Source organism: Aplidium turbinatum, chromosome 4 (genome assembly GCF_918807975.1).
Source record: "Aplidium turbinatum chromosome 4, kaAplTurb1.1, whole genome shotgun sequence".
NCBI classification, from domain to species: domain Eukaryota; kingdom Metazoa; phylum Chordata; class Ascidiacea; order Aplousobranchia; family Polyclinidae; genus Aplidium; species Aplidium turbinatum.
The window spans coordinates 40604307-40615755 of record NC_137475.1 but is presented as its reverse complement, the minus strand read 5'-3'; positions in this window follow the sequence as shown (position 1 = coordinate 40615755).

Below are 11449 nucleotides of genomic sequence, written 5' to 3'. Positions count from 1 at the left end.
CTTCCCAATGAACTTATTGCAGAAAACATTTCATACAAAAAACATGAACAAATATGCAACCAACTTAACTACCACTTTACACATATTGGCGAAAAATTAACTTCACACTTAAAGCAAAAGTCAAACTTTGATTCATTCATGGGGCCTGCTTTAAAACAAACATGTGCGGTATATGAAACTGATGAAAATGAAGTCGAATGCCTAATAAACAAACTAGATGTTAAAAAATCGGATGGACCAGATGACATCTCTTCTCGAATGTTAAAGTTATCAAAAAGTATTATTGCACCTCATTTAACTAAACTTTTTAATGCATGCTTGAAACAAGGAATATTTCCTGACGCTCTAAAAATTGCAAAAGTTATTCCTATTTTCAAGAAAAACGCAAAAGCAGATCCAACTAATTACCGTCCTATTTCCTTGCTTTCAAATATCAGCAAACTTTTAGAAAAAATTATTTACAAACGCTTGATGAGCTTTCTTGACAAATTCAACGTGATTAATGATCAACAATTTGGATTTAGGGAAGGTCATTCTACAACGTTAGCATTAAGTAATCTTCATGAAAGACTAATTGAACTCAAAGAAAAACATCATTACGTTTACCTGTTATTTCTTGATTTAGCAAAAGCGTTTGACACCGTTAACCACCAAATACTTCTAAAAAAGCTTGAGTTTTATGGCCTGAGAGGTTTAATGGGAGGCCTTATAAAATCTTACTTACACAACCGCCAACAATATGTTTCTGCTGATGGCTTCAAATCAAAGCATGAAAATATCACATGTGGTGTTCCTCAAGGATCTATACTTGGACCATTGCTTTTTCTGCTTTACATAAATGATTTGCCTCTGATAACAACTTTCGATTCTCAGCTATTTGCTGATGACACTGTTTTTTTTACTTCAGCCACATCTATTTTGCAATTGCAGCAAAACACTGAAATTGAGATGCAGCGTATCACTGATTGGTTCAATGCAAACAAATTATGTATCAACTACTCCAAGACATTTTACATGTTACTTGAACGAAAAGGAGGGTCAACTTCAAAACTAAATGTAGTCTTAAACAACACAAAAATTCAAAAAACAAACAACATCAAATATCTTGGCATATTTCTTGATGACAAACTGAGTTGGAATTATCACATTGAAGATCTATCTGGGAGATTGGCAAAAATATCTGGAATATTTTATAAAATTAGAAACTACACAAACAAACAAAGCATGTTAACACTGTACTATGCTCTTGCACGATCAATAATACAATATGGCATTTTATGCTGGGGTTCAAGCACACAAAAACTGCTCAAGAAAATTTCGACAATGCAAAATCGAATCATTCGCACAATAACCTTTAGCAACAGAAGAGCAAAACTTTCACTACTGTACCAAGATCTTGACATACTTCCCATCACTAACTTGCATCAATTAGAAATTTCTAAATTTGTCTTTAAATTTAAAAACATGCTATTGCCAAGCTACTTTGAACCTTACTTTAAGGAAATTACTGAAGTACATTGCCATGGCACGAGAGCTTCTCAAAAAAATAACTTTCACTTACGTAGTGTCGGCTCAAGAAAAGGCCAAGGCAGTTTGAAATTCTTAGGCCCAAAAATATGGAATGATTTACCTTCAGAAGTAGTAGGGGCTACGAGTATAAAAACTTTCACAAAAAAATGTAAAATTTATTATATGAAAAAACTTTGTCTGTGACTGTTTTTATTGCCACAACATTGACGAGTGTTATCGCAAATTTTTCGGATTGAACATTGTTGATACTACGTAGACCTAGGCCTACTACTCACAAACTGGTGCTAAGTACTATTTATTAACGGCTGTCATCTTATTAACTGTTTTCAAGTCGGCCTATAAACTGACTGATTTTGTTAAGGTTTAAAGTTATATACTATGATTAAAGTTATTAAAGTTATATACCAGCATAATTCTTACTTTTAGTGTTTCTGTTTCGTCTTTTATGCTAGCAGTTAGAAGTTGTTGTTTATGCATAGTTTTTTGTTTTTTTTTCTCATAACTTACTACTTTTGTAGGGCATGATATTTTTTGATATTTGAATAAAATCACAGGATTCACTTGACTGTCGCAGCAGTAAACAACTTTTTGTTTTCATCTTTTACGGAACTTAAGCTTATCCTGTTTTAACGCATATCTTGGTTTCAACGTAATGCCGATGTTTGACATTTGTCACATTAAAAACACGGGAAGCAGCTGACTCGATGACTAATATAGTCTTTCGCTGCTTCCTGTCTGTTGTAGATTCTAGTTATGGTGCTATTTTATTTGCATTGTCTATATTTTGTACCGTATACTTTTCTCGCAACAGACAAAATAAAAGGTTTCTCTCTCTCTCTCCTTTTGCTTTGTATTTGTGTGCATTAAGTATATTACAACATTTAGAAAACTTTCTTTCGAAGACAATTCCAAGAAATAATTTTTCATGATGGAGACAAATTGTTGATAGGTCTGACTCTTTGTGAGTGTATCTGAGTTCAGATCTCCACAAAATTAATTTTTTGTCACTATCCCCATACTCGGCAAATGCTTTTAATTCCATTTTCCTCACATAGCTCATTTTGTGACAATTTTCATCGTCCAATATAACTCCAAGACTGCAGGGTTCTATCTTACTCAAACTGACGTTTGCAACACAATTTATTACAGAATATTATATATAAATTAATTCATGTATCATGTAAGACTTAAATTCTAGAAAAATACAATATTATATAGTTATACTGTCACAATAATTTAATTAATGATTAAATAGTGAATAAGGCATCAGGTACATCATTCATGCAATAGCCTATAAATTTGATGAGTTAATAAAAAAAAAATTATTTCTTAACAATGTTAAAAAGTAATCCATCTGTTAATTATATATATGATACTTGTATAAATTTTGCATGAAATTTACAAGATTACTTGTAAGACTTTTAACTTTCTCTATGGTCAATACTAAATTATAAATCATGTATTTCCTAGTAGAATAGGATTAATAGATCATGATTAAAAAAAAAAGAAATTTCCAAACTTTTCCAAACATGCCAAAAAGGGCTCCAGAAGTCCGGCATATGCAAAGTCTGGAAATTGATTTTGCAATGCTATTTAGACTCACTTGGGTTGATCTAAATGCATTTTAGACCTCAGAATTGGATTCCTTGACCTTAAAAATAGGGGGATACATATATTTACACTTCAAAATTTCACTAACATATCATATATTAACAAAAAGACTTTCTGGACCACCTCGCTCGGTCATAAAATCGCCACCTAGTGGTGAAAACTTCCAACGGCTATATCTCGAAAACCACTCAACAAATTTCAAAAATTTTTTTTTTTATTGTTCATAATTTTTTACACTGATTAACATATAAAAACATGACGAATATTAAAGAACCCTGTGGAAAAAATCATGAATTCTCTTAAAATTATAATGAAATGACCCACAATCTAAACTATAAAATGAGGCACATCAACCAAAAATTATATAACCTAAGTGAACCACACTCTGAATGCCCAAATTCGTTTTATTCTGATATTTTCAGCACTTTTCTCCAACTCCGAAAACACAATCTTGACTGGACTGATATATCATATAACACAATATAAACAACCCTAAAAACACAAAAAGAAACTAAAACTGAAATTAAGAGCCAAAACAATGAACCAATAAGCTGGTCAGACATGCTCCTTATGAAGAAAAATATCAAACCATACTTTTCAAACTCTGACATATCGATCTGCTATCGAATAGCACATTCAGCTTTTAAATGGGGCGATTTTTACAAACAATCTAACTCATGGCGTTGCAGCCAGAACAAAATTACTCAGTGCAAATTTTGCAAAATAGCTGTTGACAATATAAAACACCTGTTAACCCTTAACATACCAAGCGGGGTCTCGTAGGGACCCCAGTGGTGAATTTTTTTACCTCCCGCCTTACCTATAGCAACATTTTTTCTCCTACTCTTTGTATGTGTCATAAATGTAAGCAAGTTCAGTATAGTGCAACAAAAATTAAAAAATTATTTGAAACATATGCAAAAAGCAGCATAACGTTACCTGGGATCCTGATGGGACCCCCCTTGGTATATTAGGTTACAAATGCTGAATGTTATCCAGTTAACTTCACGCGAAAAATGTCCTTAAATTTTGCCAGAGTTTGAGAATTTGATGACAAATCAACACGTGGTCAAAGAAATGAAAATGCTAAACTTGCAGATTTTCGCGAAATTTGGGATTGATTTGTAGAAAACTGCAAAAAACTCTATAAGCCATTTGAAAAAGTAACGGTAGATGAACAATTAGTCTTTTTCCGAGGGAAATGTCCAATGAGACAGTACATGAAATCAAAACCAGCAAGGTATGGAATTAAAGTGTGGGCAGCTGAAGACGTGAAAACCACTTACCTGTATAATCTCCAAATCTATAAGTACTGGAAAACTTCTTGGGAGTGCACCAGAGAAAAATCAAGGACGTCGGGTTGTGTGTACTGTGTCACATGATAAAACCACTGTTTGGAACTGGAAGAAGTGTCACCATAGATAATTTGTTTACATCAGTGCCAACTGCAAAATTTTTGCTCCAGAAAAATATCACGAAGACAGGAACACTGAGAAAAAAAGTCAGATATTCCTGAAGTTATGGAAGTTGCGAAGGGATGATATGTTTTATCGTCAAACTTTATCTTTTCAGATAAACTGTCAGTTGTAAGCTATTTGCCTAAAAGAAACAAGACGGTTCGTTTACTATATTCTCAGTATCTTGATGATTCACTGTCTGATGAAGATCACAAGAAACCCAACATGATACTTGAATATAACCGCACAAAAGGCGGATTGGATAATGCAGACAAGTTGGTGAGTGAATATTCTTGTGCCAGACGAATGTCAAGATGGCCTTTCCGACTTTTTATGAACGTTCTTGACATTGGAGCCCTGAATTCCTATATCACTTGGGTGTTCAAAAACAGACACTGGAACAGTAGAAAATGTAATCGAGGATATTATTTCTTGATGGAGTTAGGCAAAGAATTGACGAAACCTAATGTCTTGCGCAGAGCATGTAATCCATCTGGTTTTCAGCTTCACATCGTTAGAGCTATTGAAGGTATGGGAGTTTCTGTAGCTCGAAACACTGATCAAAGCTTCAAATATATTCTTAGCATCAAGGCAGCTAGTGAGACGGAAGAGAAGAAGATGTTTTCAATGTCCTTGAAACAACGATAGAAAAGTTAACATCATATGCTCCAAATGCAAACGTTTCGTTTGCAAACAGCACCGAGTCACCAACACAACTGTGACAAGTGTAAAACAATGTGAAGAATGAATTGCGTGTTTTTGAATATGATCTTTTGTCCAGGTAATTTGTAGAAACACATATATTATACTGTATGTGATGCTAAGACTAAAATTTTAGTTTTTATACCACTTGGGATAAAAACAGGGGTTTGTTACAGAGTCATAAAAATGGCATCTGCTTTACTTACAATTTTAGCAATCTTTCTTTGTTACATTAGCTGTATAAACTGTAATCTAAGTAAGGATGAAGAAAGTAGACTACAAGTTGGCTTGTGCTTTGGTGTGCCGGTAGGTATACTGATTGTATGTGTTGTGAGAGAACGCAAAACTGGCTCAGCTAATTTGCTGTTTTCCATTTCCAAGGAAGAATGGCCTCCTTCATCCCCAACCCTGAACCCCCTAGACTTTGGCATCTGATCTTACCTGGAGAGCAGGGTTTCGACTAAGCACCACTAACGTTTGGAAGCACTGAAGGCTAATCTGAAAAAAAAATGAGCCAAAATACCTCAAAGAGTTATTCGTGACTATTGCAGGTCCTTTTCGAAGTGTCTCCGATTTGTTATCGACGCAAATGGCCGACACATTGAGTAAAACTTGTTTTTCCTAAATATGTATTTATTTGACAATAATATTACATGTTTATTATTCAATTATTATCTACCATGTGTTAAATACATTTGTTTGAAGTTGTAACGTTAATTATTGATGACCCTGTATATACCGTATACTTTAAGCAATAGAAACGATGGGGTCCTTGGAGGACCCCACCTTGGTAAACGACGTTGGTGAGCTAGGCTTGGTATGTTAAAGGTTAACTGAATGTACCTTCACGAAATCAATTTGGAAAAAAATAGAAAAGCTATATCATTCAATAACAAAACAAAAGATTAAACTTACAACTGATATAATCCTATACAACCATTTTCCAAGCAGACAGGCTGACAACCTATTGATTCTGCTGATCCTAAATACAGTTAAGAGTACCATAATTAAAAATAAAATTTCACTAGACATTGGAGATAAATATATGTGGGACAACAAAAAATTTACCAAAACAACCCTCTGGGTTATTAAAACAAAAATTAAAGAATATCTTCAAAATGACACCTTTGTAATACCGACGCCCCTTACAAACTCCCCACACTGTAGCATAAGTCGAACATGACAACCAAGAACCCACTGTTCTCGAAAGAATTCTGCTATTAATTGTTATCATTTGTAGTGTATGTACCCATAGGCGTCGAAATAGGGTGGGCCGGGTGGGCGACGCCCACCCTGCCGTGAAACAAGGGTGGGCAAAATATGTTTCGCCCACCCTGTTTTCATGACACTTATGAAGTGTTCGTTACAATTATTTCCGTTTTTGTTAAACGCTGGACTATCCAACCAACTGCAGCGCAACTTCTTGTTTTACGCTATGTCTCTCGCTAGGTATCCGACAAAACAAAGCAATTTCACAACAACGCTGCGTGGAAAAAATGCGGTCCTCACTGCATTGTTGTTGCTACGGCAACTGCCACAGCTGGCAATTCATGGTGAGAGAAAGCCACGTTTGATTTTTTCTCCGAATTTGCGTCGGTAATTTGATTTTTTCTCGGAATGGTCTCACTTTGGTTACGTCACAATGAAACTTCAGTTCCCGGTCAGCGTAAGGGAATGTGAATAAGACATCATAATGAACATGACAATAAAATAACCGATACAAACTAAAGACGTACTAAAACAATCGCTTTTGCTAATCAAAATCCGGCTAATCCGAAGGCGCCACTTTAAAGATAACAGGTCACGAGTCACGCGCTTTTTAGGTCGCAACGGAAAACATAAAAGAAGTTTGTTTAGTTTAGCAGCGCTCATAAGATCGCAAGATGCAAGAAAGAAAACATCCAACCTATTAAAGCTTAATTGCTGCAGCGACGCTAAACGCAGTCTTTGTGAGAAAGACTAACCACACTTTTCGAAATTAGCGTCAATTGCCGAGGTGATTGTAAGGACCACAAGATTACAAGAAAAAACTAATTTTCTTAAGACTACACAGACTAAGAGATTGATTCAATCTTACTATTGCTGGATGTTTTATTTGGGTTACTTCCTACTTCGCCGGCGCTTAGACACGTGCCCAGCTGGGAGATTCTTTTATAAAAATATCACCCTATTTGCATTGTTAACTCCAGTAGACGTCAAATTATTGTAAGCATCTACTCCTTGTTGCGCCTCGCTTTCCGTTATCTCGTCCAGCTGATACAGCATCTGATGATACCGATTCTGACTAGTTCATCAAACAGACTTTGTGTTGCTCGCAGTGTCCCAATTGTGCCGAAATTATGTTGGCTTATAAGCTTACGTAAATCGAGGTGATCTTCTCGCAGGGAGCTATTAATTTGTTACCTGTACCTGGTTGAGCAATTAACGTTATTTTATGATAATTCAACGTCGCTACATGTCGAATTAGTGTAAAACAAACGTAAATTTCTTATTGGGCATTGTTGTTACGCGATATAACCCGCCGGAAAAATTATATCGATTTGTGCTGACTCGAACGTTGAATCAACTCAAAATTAACTTACTTTCCCCTCCCCGTTAGTTTTTTAACGTGAATTACCGTAACAGCGTGCGCATCTTGTTGCTCGCTTTATCGCTACTTTTGGTATTATTACATCACAACAAATCAAACAATGCGTTCGTAATAGACTACTCTAGTATATTTTTCGCTTCTCATTTTACATGTTTTAGTACCTACAATCTTTTCCTACTAAATATTCACACTAATTGCCGAGGCAATTTCAAATTTTGCCGTTTGGCCTCGGCAACGTTTTTGCCGAAGTAAAAATATGCTTATTTCGAAAACTGAACCTTAATGAAATCTGTTTGAAAACTCTCGCCCACCCAGAATTCCTCTCTTCTAAGAAAAAATCGACGCCTATGTATGTACCTGACTTGAGAATTTTATGAAATGCGCCATAGTAAATGATACTCATTCACACATACCATCTGCATGTAGCATCATTGCACTACAAGAGAGCAATGAGGCAACATGCAGATCCTTCTTTGTTTATGCAATTGCATGCATTACATTATATTCCTACTTATTGATTTGTTTATTTTTTGACTACAAATGTGCGTTGTGGGACGCACAGTAACATAGACACTTTTATTGTGACTGGTAATGTGTTACCTACCTGCCTGCGCAATACATCTGATTTAATGTCGAACACAACAACGCGTTTTGGCATATGCATGATAAGAATATCTTTTGGGCTGCTATTGTATGAACGTACTTGTTAGATGACCGTTATTGTGGAGATAAAACACTAGCCTCAAACATAAAAGTGATATCATAGCTACAATGAATTTCCAATTCTATCGCATGCCTTTGATCTCTTAATTCAGGTATAACATATACTGTGCAACAGATTGGTATCAATAATATGAGTGCATTCACCAATTGCTTCTTTTGTATTGTTTACTGTACAACTGTTTTTACTTTTCAATAAAAAAAAAAAAATAAAATAAAACAGCCTCATGGGAGAAACTCGTGATTAAAGTATAGCAAAAGGAGATATACATATGATCTTTGTGTTTTGTCTAGTTTAGCCTAGGATAGTAAATATACAGAAGTGAAGAGAGTAGCCTACGTCAGCTGGATCAGTGGACTCTGCCTTAGGCTCCACAGATCTAGAGTGGTTACTTATATTTTGCTTTTTTTTGCTTTTTTGAGGCAATCAGCTGGCTTCTTTTCCCTGAGGCTTTCTGCTGATTTCTTCAAAAAGGAAAAACTTTTATTTTGTTGATGTGAAAAGGAAAGAAACACTTTAAGCGGTTTCTTTCGAAAAGGTTGGCAGTTTTTTTTTGTAACTAATTAAAGCGCCAGCAGCGTTCTCACTGCCAACGTGGTAAAACCTGCAAGTGCTAGTTTATAATACCACAAACTGTTTAACTTTTGCTTTAAAAATATAACAAATACTCGTACATACAATTGTGATCTGAGAATTAAAGCAGTAGGCTATAGTAGCTCGCAACAATGATACCAAGCGAGCCATACAACTTCCAAAGAAGACTTATAGTGAAAGCTGAATGCCAAGGTTGGCTGAGCATAGACAATTTTATTAGTTTCTTCATGGAAGATGGCTTTCTAAGCAAACATTCTAAAGGACTTGAAGGAGTGCGCACGTTGAACCTAAAAGAACATCAATTTGTGATTACACACACTGAAGCAGAAAAAGAAAACCTGGAACAACTAGCTAAAGACCACCAAACTCCCACTGCTTACCAATCCCAAGGAACTACAATAACAATCACAGATTGGAAGCCAAAACCACCCTGTGACATTGTCACACTGTATCCAGTTCCAGTAGAGTGGCCGGTAGAACTTTCAAGAGACATTGCGAACGACTGTAAATGGGGAAAACCGGAAAAAAATCTTCTTTGGGAGATTTAAAAAGTTTCCGAACATAAAAAACGAATATGTTCATATCCACCTAAGGGATATAAACCTGGAAAATATCCCAGACAAAATCAAAGTTCATGGTATATGGATATATACAGTCGAAATCGTTTAAGCGCATAGTCAATTTGTCAAGCTTTTTTATGTGCTTAAACGGTATATGCGCTTAACCGTTTACATTGCTTGACAGTATCATATCCTATATGTCAATACCGAACGTTTATCCAACGCAAAAGCGTGAAAACAGACCGCTGGACTTTTTCAATGAACGAAGGCATTGAGCCTTAATACGTAACCCGGAGTGTTAGGAGATTTACAGAATACTTTTTTCGTGCGGTTTTACTTTATTGTTCAAATCATGTAGGCGCTAACTGTCTGTCTTGAGGTGCTATTTTCACAGTGCCGATTGTCAAGGATAATCTCCGATGTTTTTTGTGAGGATAGTTAATGTTTTGTTTACGATTCTGTCGGACAAACAAAACTCTTTTCGCGCTGCTGACTTGCTAATTTCTTCTCGTATTCTTTATTTTTGCAGTTTAAATAAAACTTAGTCTTGTGGTTCTACAGTTCGTACTGCGACGTAATGATACTTGTTTATGATGTAACAATCCATAAATGAAATGTGGTCTCGTGATTCATACAGCACTGTACTCAAATCATAGAAGAGAAGGCCTTTTTTCGTGCGGTTTTACTTTATTGTTTAAATCATGTAGGCGCTAACTGTCTGTCTTGAGGTGTTATCTTGAGCAACTTTGCCAAAGGAAGTAAAACCTTTGCCAAAGGAAATATGCGGTTAAGTGATAAAAGTCTACAAATCTATCAAGAAATCCTAGTCGCTTAGCCGATTTATGCGATTAATCATTATGCGACTAACCGTTGAATTTTCTTCACAAGTGAATGGGAATGGTTTGGGATTATGCAATGCTATGCTCTAAAGCGATTTATGCTCTTAACCGATATGCGACTAGCCAATTTCGACTGTATAACAAAGCCAGGAGAGGAGCATCTCCCCCTGTGTAGAATATGCAAAAAGCGAGGTCATTGGGCAGCAGATTGCGCCCAGTGCGATATATGCAAAAAGAAGGGGCACACAACCCAACAATGCCGAACGACACAAATAATGAACAATACACCTCAACGTCATCTTTGTGGCTTCTGCAAAGGACTGGGCCACCTCGATGCAACATGTCCCATGAGAATATTGTGTGGGTATTGCCAACACCGAGGACATCAAGGTACGGAATGCCCAAAACGTGCCCTCCTAACTCAACAAAGAAACGCCGAAACTGAAAGTGGTACTACAAGCCTTAACACTGAAGGACTATCATCAGATATAGAGTCCACTGACATAGCATCACACCCATGAGAAAAGAAGAGCACACAAAGGAAGAAAAAGAAAACGAAAAAGAAAACAACACACAATCAACAAGGACATCCGATATCTAAAACAAGAAATGCACCTGAAAGTCACCATTCACCAACACCCACCTACATCAGACCTAATAAGCGACCTTTTGAAGATAGTCCGCCCTGAGAAAACAAGACCCAAAAAATAGATCCAAACTACTCAAAAGAATCATCCTCCGATTCAGAACAAAACTTAATGCCTCTGATGATTGACACATCATCCCAGAATCAGACAGATGAAAACCTTCTCACACCATCAAAAAATGATGAAAAATGTAACCTT